Here is a 15,336-nt window from a genome sequence, read left to right on the forward strand (position 1 = left end):
AGGTTGCTTGTAAGTCGAATTGCTTGGTAAGTCGAATCACATTAAATTTAAAGTTATTTTTTATGAAATTATTTTTAGAAATAAAATATATGTTAAAAAAAATTTAAACAACACATTATCTACAGTATATACTGTATATATAGTGCATAATTAAATAAAAAAAATATTATTATTTTATTTACTTTTAATATTTGGTGTATAAAGTGCATGCGCCATGGCTCCTGCGCTGTGCATCACAGGACAGTAAAAGGTAGATAAATTGCGCAGATGGTGTAATGCTGCTCGGTGGGGTTGTGGCAGAGAGGGGAACTACAGTACAGTACTGTACCATAATGTATGATGTGGCGCACACTTAAAAATATGGCATTTATGGATGTCAGTCAGCCTTTGTTTGTATCTGCGAAACGTTTGCAAGTTGAATGTTCATAACTACAGGACTACCTGTATAATATCAAATATACTGTACATTGTGACTGGTACCTCAGGACCAAAGACACTGAGCAAAAAAAAAAAAAACGACCCAGCCCCCAACCTATCAATGTCTCACTCCGAGGTTTGGTGAAAAGTTGAAAGCCCTGTTGTAGATTATGTTTATCCTCACACTGCAATCAGCTCAACATAACTTGCAAGCAGGTTTGTTTTTGTGCTCAAGAGTATAGACATATGATCCGGGATGGGATATTTATCTGTGATGGATAGTGCAGACTTGGCACCCTCTAGCTTCGCGTGTGGCCTTCTCACCACATGAGAGCCTCTCTTAATTCTCTGCCTTTTGCTCAGGGAGAGACTCGGCCTTTGTCAAACATTGATTCAGAAGTAGGCCAGGAGCCGGGGGGCCGCAGGCTCGGATGTTCCCACAGACGTGAGAGGCAGCCTGCGCTGAGGAAAGCGAGGTAGCGGATACTGTAAGCAGAACTGGGCTCTGATTGTAAAATGGGAATGTTGTCTTGACAAAAACTGGCAAACAAATGATTGTTGGAGTTGCTGACTCAACATTAACAACCAGGATTCATCCTCTCTAGTATATGATGCAATTTTGTGAAAGCCATTTTGCTAATCTGTAGCTGTGAACAAAACCTTTCTTAAGTCATTCCAAAATGTCAAACACAGATGTGTTGATAATCTTTGTAGAGCGGTGAAAAGACTTAGAAGCCTCTCACAACTGTGTTTGTACATTTGAATTAAAAACTAACAAAGTCCATTTACTTATTTCTCTACTACAAGGTGCTGAGCACACATCACTGATGTAAGACGGCTTATTAGGGCCACGTATAATATTTTTTTTTTTTTAAGCATGGGGGTAATATTCAGAGAGAAAAAAACTTTATAAAGTGGTAAATTTCCCCCCCAAAAATTGTAAATTTGCAATGTTATAGTGGCAAATTTGTGAGTTTATAAAGTGGCAAATTTGTGAGAGAAAAAACTCAGAAACTTACGAGAAATACACGTAGCGTACTACTCAGATGTTTGTGCCAATACTTTTCGGTCAGGTTTTCAAATAAGGAGATAGTAATTGCTTTAGCAGAGATTAACCATGTGATGTTAAGCATTCGCTCTTTGAAGCGTTGGGGTACTGCCAGCGACAAAGAATCCTCGCTTTTGCGAAAGTCCACACCCTGATGATCAAGCATTTGAGTCATCCAAAAGCAAAACATAACAATATTCCTTGTCTTATAAAGTGGCAAATTTGCGAGTTTTTTTCTCAGAATATTGCCCCCACCCTCTAAAAAACAAATTGGATACGTTACCCTAATACGCCGTTGTACTGATGCTAGTATCCCAGTGTGTGTATGGAAATAAAAACACCTTTGTTAGATGATTGAATTTAATTTTAGGGGTTAAATGTATCCATATTGTTATTTTTCTGAAGAGAATGCAACTTTGTGAAAATCATTTCAGCCCTATATAATTGACATTTAGTCACCTTATTTTAGCTAGTGTCCCAACGTGTATAAAAATAAAAACTTCTTAATTCGAAGAATGATTTAATTTAATTTTTAACAACTTCATTTATCCATATTGTTATTCTTTCCAAATAGATTTAAAAAAAATACCTGCACCATACTTTGAGTTTGTTTGAAAAAGTTTCACTCCAATCCCTTGCTACGCCAGGAGTCAATAGTCACTTCAATGGTATATGCGTCTGTATAACTCCTGTGATTGGAAAACACAGCAGCACTAACAGATGTCATCAGCATGGATGAAAGTGATTGTGTTCTCAAGTTGCACAGTATCTGGCAGCGCAAAAGTAACTCGAGTCAAAGGGGACCCTTTAACCGCTCGCTCTTTTCTTCCCCCAGCCTCTTTTGTCCTGTCCCCAACTTCAAATGTGCAGATTTGTGACCCATGGGCGACTTAGATCCGGTCCCGCTGAGGTGAAAAATCCAATTAACCTGCAGCTCGAGCTGCCTTCGTTATAATCCCCTCCCATAATTATGAAATAACCAGATGCAGGGTTTCAAATGAAAGAGGGATGAGAGTGACTGACTGAAGGAGAGAAAATGAAATAAAGTGTACTTTGCCAGTGTACGGAGTTCGAGTTTAACCTCGGGGGGAAACGACAAATTTTTAAGGCAGGTTTTGAAGGTGAGACATGCAAATGTGGCAGTAATAACGATAAGTATATCCTAATTATACACTAAAAAAAATAAGATGGTTGGATCTTATGGCATATTACATTGTTAGCCTGCATAAATCTTCCTGATAAAACTGAGACTTCAAACAAACTGAGGCTCTGGGAGCACTGAGGGATCATTCTCAGTCTTCCACAGATGCTCAAACAAGGCTTTAAAATGATTAAATACTTTGCATGGGGAGAAAAAGAGAAAATTAAAATCATCAACAGTGATAACAGTCTTTCTTCTTCCATCATATTGTTTAAAATAGAATAACATCACAGTGGGGAAATGCAGCTTCTTTGGTGATAAATTACTTAAATAGGAAAACACCTTTAGCTCATCCATTCCAAAGCAATTATGGGTGTTTTTGCAGTCATTTAGCGTGAGGACAAGGAACAGAGTTATTTTTCGCTTTTGGATGTCTCGCATTTAATCTTGTGTTTAAAAAACAAAAAGTAATACTGTAACTTGCCTTTCACAGTATATTACAGTACTTAAGGCAAATATGTTAAAGTTCCAGATGTACTGTCATACTTGAATCTAAAACATCACCACATTGCCAGCGTCATTTAAACACCCTGAGAACCCCGGCCGCTCCCATCAGGACACGAATGAGATCCATAAAGCAGCCAATGGACTCTGCGCTGCGTTTATAATTAATAAGTAGAGGGAAAAAGAGTTATAACCTTGAGTGCAGCTGCACATTGACACGGAATATTGATTCAGAATTTCCTTGCTGGTGGCAAAGGTGTTCTGTGAAGACAAGATAGAAAATATATTATGAATGTCTCTGTTGGACTGTAGTTTCTCATTACCATTCAAAGGAGCCGTACAAGAGAAAACCTTGTCATGCTGATCTCGGCCAAGCGGTCCCACAGGGTCGTTATGACCGTGAGCTAGTTGACAACTCAAACGACAATGTTTTTGTGTGATCTCTGTCAAATCTCTTGCACTGTGATGTCATTATCCTGCTTGTTTAGTACATAGTCTGACTCGTTAAGTCAGGATTTTTTTTTTGGGGGGGGGGGGGCATGCTTGGGGAGTCGGTTGTACATACTAGATCCATAACTCATGGCTATAGTCGTTATGAAATACAGTATAGTTCTACTAGTCCTACTCCTCCTTGAGCTGCCATCTTACCGTGGTGGGGGGGTTTGTGTGTCCCAACGATCCTTGGAGCTAAGCTGTCGAGGCTTTATGCCGCTGGTAGAGTCACCCAGGGCAAATAGGTCCAAGGTGAGGGATCGTTTTCCCTCGCCCAGACACAGGTCACTGGGGGCCTACTCTGGAGCCTGGCCTGGAAGTGGGGTTTAATGGCGAGCACATCGTGGCCAGGCACAGCCAGAAAATAAATTGTGGTTCATCCTTTCCTTGGGCTCATCACCTGAGGTAGTCAAGGGGGATAGATGCATTGGTGAACTGGGCGACGGATGGTTGCCTATCTTATGCAATGGTTTCTTATATGAATGTCTTCTCTTGCATGCATTTTTTTTTATTTACTGTATCCACTATCGCTGCTGAAACAATGCAAAATTCTCCATTGTGTTACTAATACATGTTATGTTATTTGAAGTTGGGGAGCTTGGAGACCCCCGGATACAGAAGCTAGTTAAAGGGATGTGGAATGTCACCACTCTGGTAGGGAAAGAACCTGAGTTAATGTGTGAAGTCAAGAGATTCTGGTTAGCTATAGTCAGGCTCACCTCGACACAATGTTGCTGACTGCTCTTTGTGCCTTTACGCCAAGCAGCAACTCAGAGTGCCTACCAGACTCCTGGGAAGCACCCCCGCTTGAGACTCTCTTTATCTGCTGAGGGACTTAAAGCTTACTTGGGCAATGACATTGAGACCTGGAAAGAAATGATTGAGAGCAACCAAAGTGGTGCTTTGTTACTGGACTTCTGTGTTTGTGAACACTGTGTTCAAACATAAGGGTGTCCATTTGTGCATTTTGGCACCGGACACTCAATGCAATGATCCACTTTGTCGCAACCGGTTGTAGATAGGGGAGAGCACTCAACCAATTACCACCTCCAATGGTGGGAGATGATCCAAACATATGTGAGGGGCTGTTTTTAGTGAAGTTTAGTGAAGGCACAGAGAACAACTTCCTTTGAGGAATTCCTGGTCAACTAACCGGCATTTCAAGAAGGGGGAGCAGTTCACTATCAACACTGTATGTTGTGGAGATAGGATGCTGCTGAACTTGACAAAGCATTATTTTGAATTGGTGAAGAGTACCAGGGTTCCCTACCCCTGATCTATGGTGTCTGAAGTGTGCTCTCCCAAAAAGTCACTAAGGAGTTTAGAAGGCTCATCGGTGGCAGTGCCCTGGAGGGATTGTGATTCACCCGGAGTTCGAAAAAGCTCTGAATGTGGGGAACTGTCTTGGTAAACATCTCATAGACATCAAGGACAGTGGCTCTGAACTGGCAGACCGGGATGATGGTACCCCTTTTTAAGAAATTGGAGTGTGTGTTGCAACTGTAGAGGGTTCACACTCCTCAGCCTTCTTATTGAGGTCTGTTCCGGGGGGTTTTGAGACATGGGTCAGTCAAGAAGTCCAATCTCAGATTGAGGAGGAGCAGTGAGGATGTCTGGCCATGGAGCAGTGGATCTACTTTAAGGCCTTCAGTCTATCGGCTTGCCTGGATAAGCAAACCAAAATGGATTGATGGATACTGGTCTCAAAACGCTGATTTGTGGTATTCCCTGCCCAAACAAACCAAACCAAAAAAATATTTGCAATGTTCTATCCACAAGCTGGAGGAATGTCAACTTATCATTTTATTGTGACACTTGGATTGGTAGGGAAATCTCTCGATATCCGTCCACTGCAAATAAAATTATAATTTTTCCCTTCTCTTTTTAACACGTTTAATCTGATGTTTCAGAAAGGACATTACGAGGTCTTGCCAATCATGCAAATTCCATTTCCTATTCATTGGATCCTATTGCAGATAGCAGAAGGAAGAGAAGCATTATGTTGACTTTAAAAAAAAAGAAAGGGGATACCAGACAAGCAATTAATGATATCTGAGCTGAGGTTTCATATCACCAGCAATCAAAACTAGATTTAAATGATTGTATGGTCTAATGTCAGGCCTGCTTCCTCCTTTCAAGTCGTTTCTTTCTTAATATAGCAGACTAAATTGCTTTGGCTATATTTTTTGATAATTGTAGCATTGGCACCCGGCACTATGAATGGTTCCTATTACATATTCCAGCACAGGCTGTGGAAATAGAGTTTTAATTTTATTGTATTTCAATAGCAGCTAGTGTAATGGATTATGGTGGCCCTGCATGATTGATTAGTTTCACACTTGAAAGTCCACCTCGGCAGATATTTTCACAAGCATAGAACTTTAATAACTGCACATGGCAATTGAATGCATACTCTTAATTATGCTCATGTTCTGGTTTATCGGTTACTACCATAGTTCTTGCCTGCACTTGCAGGGTTCAAACGTGTTAAACAAAGCCGGAGGGATCCCACCAGATGCTGAATGGTAGTTTTGTCTTGGGAGCATCGGGGATTTCAGCTCGAAGGTAAAATCAAACAGGAGCCACATTACAACTCACTTTGATGCGATCGCTTCCAGCTGTGGCTGGCACATCAGTGATGTACGACTTGTGTGTATATCTGCAAGGACCTCAGGGCGGTCGTATTTTTGCCGATTTACAAGGTTGGTTCAGGGCAAATTGGGAGAAACAATGAAATGAAATTTGAAAAAAAAAATTTTTCTCAAAGTATTATGGGAGGGCAGGGAGGGAATAAAGTAGAAGTGGAGGAAACTAAACTGCTGTGGAGCTCAGCAGGTGCCCATGGCTTAACACTTTAAATCTTACGGCCGCACAAGACCCAGACCAGATGTCCAGACTTCCCACATTAAAGATGTACAAGTAAAATTGAAGACTGACACAACTGAAGTGTTGCCACTGGTAGTTGTCATTGCGTCTGATTTAGATGGATTTAGAAAAATACAACGAAAAAAATACTATAAAGACATGTGTCACTAAACTTCATCGATGTCAAAGAAGAAAGCAATAAACCTTTGAACATTTTCTTTTTTCTGACATTGAATTAGGAGATCTGAAATTGTATCAAACACTCAAAGCAACTGCCCTGGTTTCTATTTATATGAAATCAACCTTTCCCATCCCAGAATGCTTCTTTTGAAATTGGTCGTTGGATCATTTAACCACTGATCCGCCATTTCTATTGCATTTTGTTGTCCAGTACGATTTGTTTTGGAATAAAAATGATACACTTTATACTCTGATATTGAATGCTCCAACGTGGGCCGGCTGCTAGAGATTTTGACCAAATCCACTCTCTAATACACTATGACTAGGGTTGGGGAATCCAGGTCCATATAGTAAAAACCCAGAAACAGTTTGCCTTTAGCCACAGGTGTTTCACTTCTACTCAACAGGTGGAGACAAGCTCATTTACCTGCCAGTTGAGTAGAAGCACTCTTTTACTGTAGCTGTATTATATGCCAGCACATTCTCTGCTATAAAAGAAATATAGAAACACCCAGACACAGAGCCGAGGCTACAGCCATAATATTTACATGTGTCACCTGGAGAGACGTGTCAATTTAAGTGTGCTTCATGCAGTGTGTTATTCCTCGTGTACTGTGCATTAATTTCCTGTCGGGTTCAAAGCGTTTGTCACCCCGTGTCAGTCACATTGCCACTTTGTGTCTCGCTGCTCGAGGACCTTGCCTGCCAGAGTTACAGGAAATGTGTTTTTCCTAAACAGTACACTGGCTCGCATGGTTGATAGTGGCAGAGGTCCTCAGGGATCATGGCAGCTGACAGGGCCCCACTGTTGCCATTGGTTGATAAAATGCTCAAGCAATAATGGATAGACTGCATCTTGGGAGAGAGTTAAAAGAGGAGACTGGGTAGATCCATATCTAGAGAAGGTCTGACTCATCTGTGATTGATAAAGAGCCTATTGAAGTGCAGGGCATCTAGGACAAACAAAGTAGTTGAATAAAACAAAAATGTCCACTTGATTAAAACACCACTGCAGATTTACCACACTCTCTGTACATGTGTGCACAGTGGCATTAATCAGCACTGGATTGGCTTGTCGGAAAAATAAGCACAGTGATTATGCCGCACTGAGTCGGCACTCTGCGCGATTACGCGTTAGCTGGGTTGCCAGACACGTGCTGGTAGCAAGAGATCTCGTAACACTAATCGTGGAACACAATTGCAAATCAGTGAGCAATCAGCGTGCCATATTTACTTACAGTCTTAGACATTCGACCAAAACATGATTTGATTAATGACAAGCCGGTCGATGCAAGACATTAATGTCTAGCAAAACCACAGTACTAGTATTTGATCCACTCCTACTTTATGAGGATGAATCATTAAAAGCCTAACCGATAAATTCATTCATTTATTTTGTATGCCAATTGCACTAACATTCACACTCTGTAATTTGGAGCCTTCGGTTAAACCCTTTTCATGCTGCACTCGGTTTTCAACGAAATGCTGGGCCGGAAAGCCTTGCTCACTTTAAGGATGAGAAAGAGGACAGGAACAGCAGAGAAAAGCGAATGACTCAATAGAAACTTGCATAGTTTTTGTGCCATTAGTTGTAAATAAGACCGCCAAAATAACACCAAATCACTCCACCAGCTTCCCTCCAATTGGAGGCGTTTGTCAGATATCACGACTCTGCCGCTTTCGAATGGAACATTTTTTTAATTTGAGGCACTTTGCCGCAGTGAAGTCCTCTTGCAGCGCCGTGCTGCTCAGCGACGTTCCATTCCGTGGTCCTTGCCCCTCACCAGAGGAATGGGTTTCACGATGACTCCTAAATGCAGTGTGAAAAGGTATTTAATGTGCATGTTTTGAGATACTGGAGCAGTACGCACAGAAAACCCAGACAAACACAGGGATAACATGAATACTCCTCAAAGGGAGGCCTGAGAAGAGATTCGAAACCCTAAACCTTGGACCTGTTAGCCAGATGTGCAAACCAGTCGGCCACCGGGCTGCCAGGAACCGATTTAATGTAAACATTTTCTTTAAATTTCAACTATTCGACAATGTTGCAAACCTGCCAGCCAGGGAAGAAGTATTGACTTGTAATATCTATATAATTTGCGCTCCTTTGTAATCTGACACCTTTCAATTCTTGTTGCTGAATGACAATAGAGGAAATAATGAAAAGGTATCACTTTAGCACATCCTGTAATTAAGCTCATGAATATATATTGGTTTGTTAGCTTTTTTCCTACATCATAAATTTTCACCTTTTGCATCTCATCGACACCCAGAAGCAACTTGATGCAATCGAGCCTTAACATGGAAAAAAAGAGTGCTGACTTGCCTGTTTAAAGCACCTCCACCTCCTCTTTGCATTGTACACACTCAAACACAAATACTTTAAAATAAGACAAATCTCTTGATAAACATTCGATGGATTTAATGACAGTTTTCTCATGGTTCTTTATCATTACATTCGACTGACGATGATTGCTTTAAATCCGTCTCATAGGATTCCAGCGTTCGAAGTAATTGAGATAAGTACTAATTGGGGTCAAATACTATGTGCTAAATTCCTCAGCCTTTACATTTACAAGTAGATGTTGGGTTGACGCCGATCAGTGCCAGGCTATTAAATCCATTACATCCCTTGAAAAAGCTGACAGCCTACAACACTGTGTACTGGCCACTAGGTTAATTCTCCAAAGGAAAATACATGAATGGAGTAACCTAGTCTGTTTTATGCGCTCTTTCGTCACTCATTTGAATAACCTATCATAGTATTTTTCCCCTCGCTTGTGTTCTACTTAAAGGTATACGATCATTTGGAACAATAAGGATAAGTCGATTTAGCGATGAGGCTAGCTGCTATTACATCAACTCAACATCTTATGTGCATATGCTTTGAAAACTCAGTCTTGACTATCATTGACTTCTTTTCATTTGAATTTCAACAGCATCATTTGAATATTGTATCAGTACTGTATGATCGCTGCATGGTAGCATAGCTACCCTCCACCACTGCGCATGATAATATCCTAGCTCAGCATAACATTCTACCAGAACATTTCGTATCATTAATGATAATTCCATTTACCAAAGATTCACCAAAGATGAAAATACCTGCCAAGAAAAGGATAAAAACATGACTTTCCTCTCAAGATAATTAGCAAAAGCAGTGTGGTGCCGACCTATGTTTAGAACGGTCACGGAACCCAGATGAGTGGGGCCGATTGGGTCACTGCGAGCCCACAGAGAAATGTGACGAAGAAAAAGGTTGAGGGGAGGGCAATGGGCAGGCTAATGCAGAAATGGAATGTCATTGCATTTCACCTTCATTAGTCAGAGTCACCACAGGTTCTCACCCGGTCTTAGTTAGTTAGGTAGCCATCACAGCTGCTGCCTTGCGTGATGACAAAGTGCAAAAAATGGTAAAAGGCACAGGGTGACGGTTGCTTTGCCAGGAATTGGCTGTTGGATAAAATCACCCTTTACCACTCATTTATTTTCTATGGCTGTCCTCACTGTGGGAAAGTGAAGAAACGGTGTAGAACATTAACTCCTGGATTTATTTATATCTTGAACTGGGTCCCCATTGCAATGTTTGTACTAATAAAATGTTACATTATGTCCCCTTTTCACTGCATGGCGTGGCCTATACTCGTTATACTTGCTATTTATGCTTTTCACCTGTCAAAAGGTACTGGAGTGTGACGTGGTCATGCCATATAGGAGATGCAAACAACTGCTTGTCACTCATTCGTCAAGTTATACTTCAGAGTCTGTGCTTTTATGCCATGGCTCATTTTCCTGACGCCCTGTGTCTCCTCATCCTCTTACAGGCGATGCAGTAAATACAGGAGTCACTTGTTTTCCGACATTGTTGTGTTTTTTTTTTTTGTGTTAGTGATGTGTTCAATGTGACACCAGACAGAGTGGAGAACAGACATAAAACTAAAGAATGGGGATTTGACGATTCTCGGTTAGATGTTTGGTGTAGTAGGCCATATATAATTATGGTTGAGAGGATTATTTTACAAATGTATTCTGATACCGTTACTAGTCTCCTGTTTAAAAAATTTCGCTAGTAATGTAATCTAAGTACCATAGTGTAATGTAACTTCCAATTAGTTTCGGATTATTCTAATATTACGTATCCAGCCACTGACATGTTTTGTTTACTTCTCACCAACAAAAACCTTACATTGGCTGACCAACAGCGGTCCACTGAGCTATATTGTGACCAGTATTAAAAAGTAATCCTGCAAAATACATTTTTAATTTAGAAAATAAAAAATAAAAATAATAATAATAATCGGATTACCTTTAATCAGAATACAGATAATATATATATACACAAGTAATAATATATATATATATAAATTTACATTTTATTTTCTAAATTAAAAAAGTTTTTTGCAGGATTACATTACATACACCTGTAACCATGTAACGGAATACAGTAAAAAAAAGAAAATAAAGAAGAAGAGCTTTATTGTGACCAGTATTCAAATGTAATCCTGCAAAACATATTTTTAATTTAGAAAATAAAAAGTGAAATAAATAAAAAATCTGATTACCTTTAATCAGAATACAGGTAATACATAACATTTTTATTTTTTATATCTGTAACCGTGTAACGGAATACAGTAAAAAAGAAAGAAAAAAAAAGAAGATATTGTGACCAGTATTAAAATTTAATCCTGCAACATGTATTTTAAAAAAGTATTCTGTATTACTATAAAGTATTACTCCCCAAGCTTGGCTGTTCTTTCCATTCAGTATAACCTTCACATCTATTACTCACCTGTATTGCTTTTGTTGCCTCCAGGAGGTCTTTAAACATCATTTCAACATGCAATGAGTATATCATTCTTTTCTGATGTGACCTTACATGACCATGAGTTTTGTCTCATGCTCTTCTGTCACTTTGTCTGCTTGCACTTTGTTGGCCAAAATGTACGTTACATTGTGCTGCCACGGTCATGCAACCTCTATCTCAAGATTACTTTGATAGTTGCACGTGTGACAAAATGTTTGTATCTAACAGTTTAATGTCTACTGGGGGTCTTCTACAGTATTTTGTGGTACCAAACATTGAACAAGTGCCATAAAAATCAATGCCTTCTGAGTTTTTCTTACAATATGATGTATACAAAATTATCACTTTGATGATGATATAATATATTTTTACAATGCTTGATTTGATAGAGAATTAAATTGTATTTACAGATTTAATAACTTCTGAAGAACTTCTTTTGACACTTATAAAAGTATGCATTTAATAAATGAGTTTCAAAGGCTCAAATGATTTAAATAGCGACATGAAATCGGAGCAAGCATAACTATAAAACAGGTGTTAAGTCATTGAGATGACAGTAAAACACACCGTTTAGTGAAGGGACATTTTTTCTCTTTTTGTGCATTTATGGATGGTTTTTATGGGACTCTTTTATTGCTGCAGCTGTTGTTTTCCATGTCAGTTGTTTTAAGGCGTGAAGAAAGATCCTCTCCCTTTCTCGCTGGAAACTGTGACAGCGGGATGATTAATAATCCCTGTGAATAATCTGAGAACCACACAATCTCGTTCTGTGCCAGTAATGACTGACACATACTTCCTTGGTTGATATAAAGCACAACGCACAGGATCGGGTCTGCTCAATAATCTGGACTTGCTCAAGTACTTTTGTGTTAATGCTGAGAGACAACATTTAAGAACGCTGAGAAGGAAAACCATATTACATTCTTAAACATTTTTGGGATTTAATCTGAAAAAAAAATCTAAGGAAAGATTGTGTACTTAAAAGCAATAATTTGGCAATGATAGCACAACCTTATATCAAAACATAAAATGTCTAATCGGATCATTGCTCTGATGTCATCCTTACACTCCTTTGCAGGGCGTATTTGCACAGTTTTGCTATGATGGACCGTTGTGTATGACGGTAACAGTAAAATAATTATTTACTTTATTAGTCACATACGCAATGAGACTAATAAATTATGTTCTTTGCTTTCAAATCATTCCTTAAAATGCACGTTTGGTTAGTGGCTTCCTTGAGCATTTTGGCTTTTTGCGGGCAATGTCAAAGTGAATTTTACCGTAATTCCAATAATAGTTGCTGGATTTTAATGTAAATGTGCACTATTAAAACTGCAGGGTCAAAGACAACAAACTAGCTAGTAGGGTCAATTTGACCCAACTTTCTGGATTATTTGTATAGAATAACTGATTTTTTGTACAAAACAAACAAAAAAAGGGTTAATGTGTATAAAACAACCCAAAGTTGGGAAAAATTGACCCAAGTCAACTTCAATTTTTTTCTTTAAAATAGCTATCTCACCTGTTTTCTGAAGCTGAGCCATGATTGTTTGTTACCCAAACTGTGATATCATTCACTCAGTCGACAGCAAGTGACAAAATGGCCACCCCGTGAGTTGGATAAAAAACGGTGGATTTTTGCTGTTTAACTATTTTTCCACAAGCACAAAATGTAGTATTTAGACTTGTGGTGGCACATAAATACGTTTTATTACATCTTTGGGTTAACTTCCAATTTAAGGGAGTGTAAAGTACACAGCAGTGGAAAGTTGGGTCTGCCAATTTTTACATAAATTATGACTTGCGTAAATGCTACATGTCAGAAAATGGTGGAAGTGTGTTTGGAAATGACGTGGGAATAATTGCATGCGACACGGACAATTTCAGATTGCAAAATGCCAAGTTACCCTTTTCTTTATTTGTAATGCCACATTTTGGTTATGAGAGAAAAAAAGAATTGCTCCTTCTGCAGTTCATACATACGCTTAATTTATTGTTACTTCCTTTTGTTTTTTTTGTTTTGGTTCAAGGTTCAGCTGTAGTTCTGGCAATATAAAATATTCCCATCTCTAATTTAGCAAATCCATACAAATTGTAGGTTTCAGTTCCTTCACTGGAGTATTTTATCGCACATTCGCCCCGGGGTTATATCTAATGTGGCCTTTTTCCGGTACTCCATATTTGAAGACAATTCCTAGATCCAACAGACCTGCTCCCCTCTGAGGCCTGCCCCAGATGAAACAAAGCACACACCTCAATAGGTCTCCATAGGACTGGCCGCTCTCAGGCCGGCGCTCGGAAGATTGACAAGTGAGCATTATTTTTCAGTGGAAAGTGGCAGGCGGTCCCTTATGTGATATAGAAGCATGTCAAGGGCTGCTTTCTGGCTATCTCTTTGTGTGTATTCTCACTTTTTCAAACAACTCTGCTCTTCAAGTGTGCCTTTGAGCATTTAAATGATCAGAATGTGCAACGAGGCTGTCTGCCGCCATGCTGTCAAACGCGGACGGATATGTTTCAGCAAGTAAAAGAGACGGACGTGAACAATGCACACACTGCGCTGACCCATACATGAACACAAGCCCAAAAATCCAGAAAAAGGTGCTCCTCAGCCAAGATTCAGTCAGTCATAGAGCTGTCCAAAGCTTTATGTTTAGCCAGAGAACAAAAGGTAAACAACCTGCGTTTTCTAAATTTCATTTGTACTTAATCATCAACTGTTACATTTCATCAATATTGTTGTTTTTATATGCATGGGAGGTAATGGTCGATTGGGAGATAGTGGACCAAAACATCCATTTTCTATTACGCTTGTCCTAATTAATAATTAATAATGAGCTGGAGCTTATCCTGGCTGAGTTGGAATGAAAGGCAGTGCTGTACTAGCCAACCACAGGGCACACATTTACAAATATCCATACATGCTCACATTTCCACTGGCGGTCAGTTTTAACACAGTTACCTTGAAAAAAACAACGTAGTTACTTTAGTGATTACTTGATTCTAAAAGTAACTTAGCTACTTTACTGATTACTTGATTTTAGAATTATTATTATTTTTTTATCATTTTGAGATTAGAAGTAAATAAATAATTAGGATAATGTGGTTGCCAAAGTGTGCATGCGCTCTAATAACTATAATGTGTTTCTGTTCAGAATAAATATTCAGGTTCATACTCAAGTTGTATGGAAGTGAGCACACACTTGTCACTATTTAAGGTACCGCTGACTAAACCCTAATGCAAGTTCCGTTGTTCCAGTAGGCTTTTCCAGGTGTTTTTTTTTAGGCTATACGATCAGACTATAACATGCTAGATAGGCAATAATATAATTTGACCACTGTGGGAAAAATGTGAGGGGCTTATAGTGAACAGTCAGAAAAGAGCAATCAGTGTTAGTGCAAAGGTTTCAGGCTTCTACACGGGGGCATGTGACTCCCATTTAACATAATATTGAATGTGATTGGGTAATTCTGAGCATCACCACATCACAGTGACAAGTGGGTGTGCGCACTGGTGCAGACACATGATTTTAGATTATTTTTTATTCTCATCACTATTTTTTCCCTTTTCAAAAAAAATCATCCGAGTTGTACAGGTTTTTAATGTACGTCACATTAATAATGGATTAAAAAATATTTATCTTGTTCTTATTTTTGATATCATGTGTCTTCAGTTAAACTAAAAAGATGTTTTGGGAATATAAGAGGAAGCTGGAATAACTGGAGGAAAATGATGTCTGTCTTTTGCCCAAAATCAGCTGGCACCAATACAACTGTGGACTTATTAATATGACGAAGCCAAAACAACAGATTACAAATACAAATAATCATTGTCAGCCTTTGGTTACTAGAAGATTAAATGTGAAGGTATTATTAAACTTC

This window comes from Leptonotus elevatus, chromosome 11 (assembly GCF_054856555.1).
Source record: "Leptonotus elevatus isolate MCC_2025b chromosome 11, RoL_Lele_1.0, whole genome shotgun sequence".
In the NCBI taxonomy this organism is placed as follows: domain Eukaryota; kingdom Metazoa; phylum Chordata; class Actinopteri; order Syngnathiformes; family Syngnathidae; genus Leptonotus; species Leptonotus elevatus.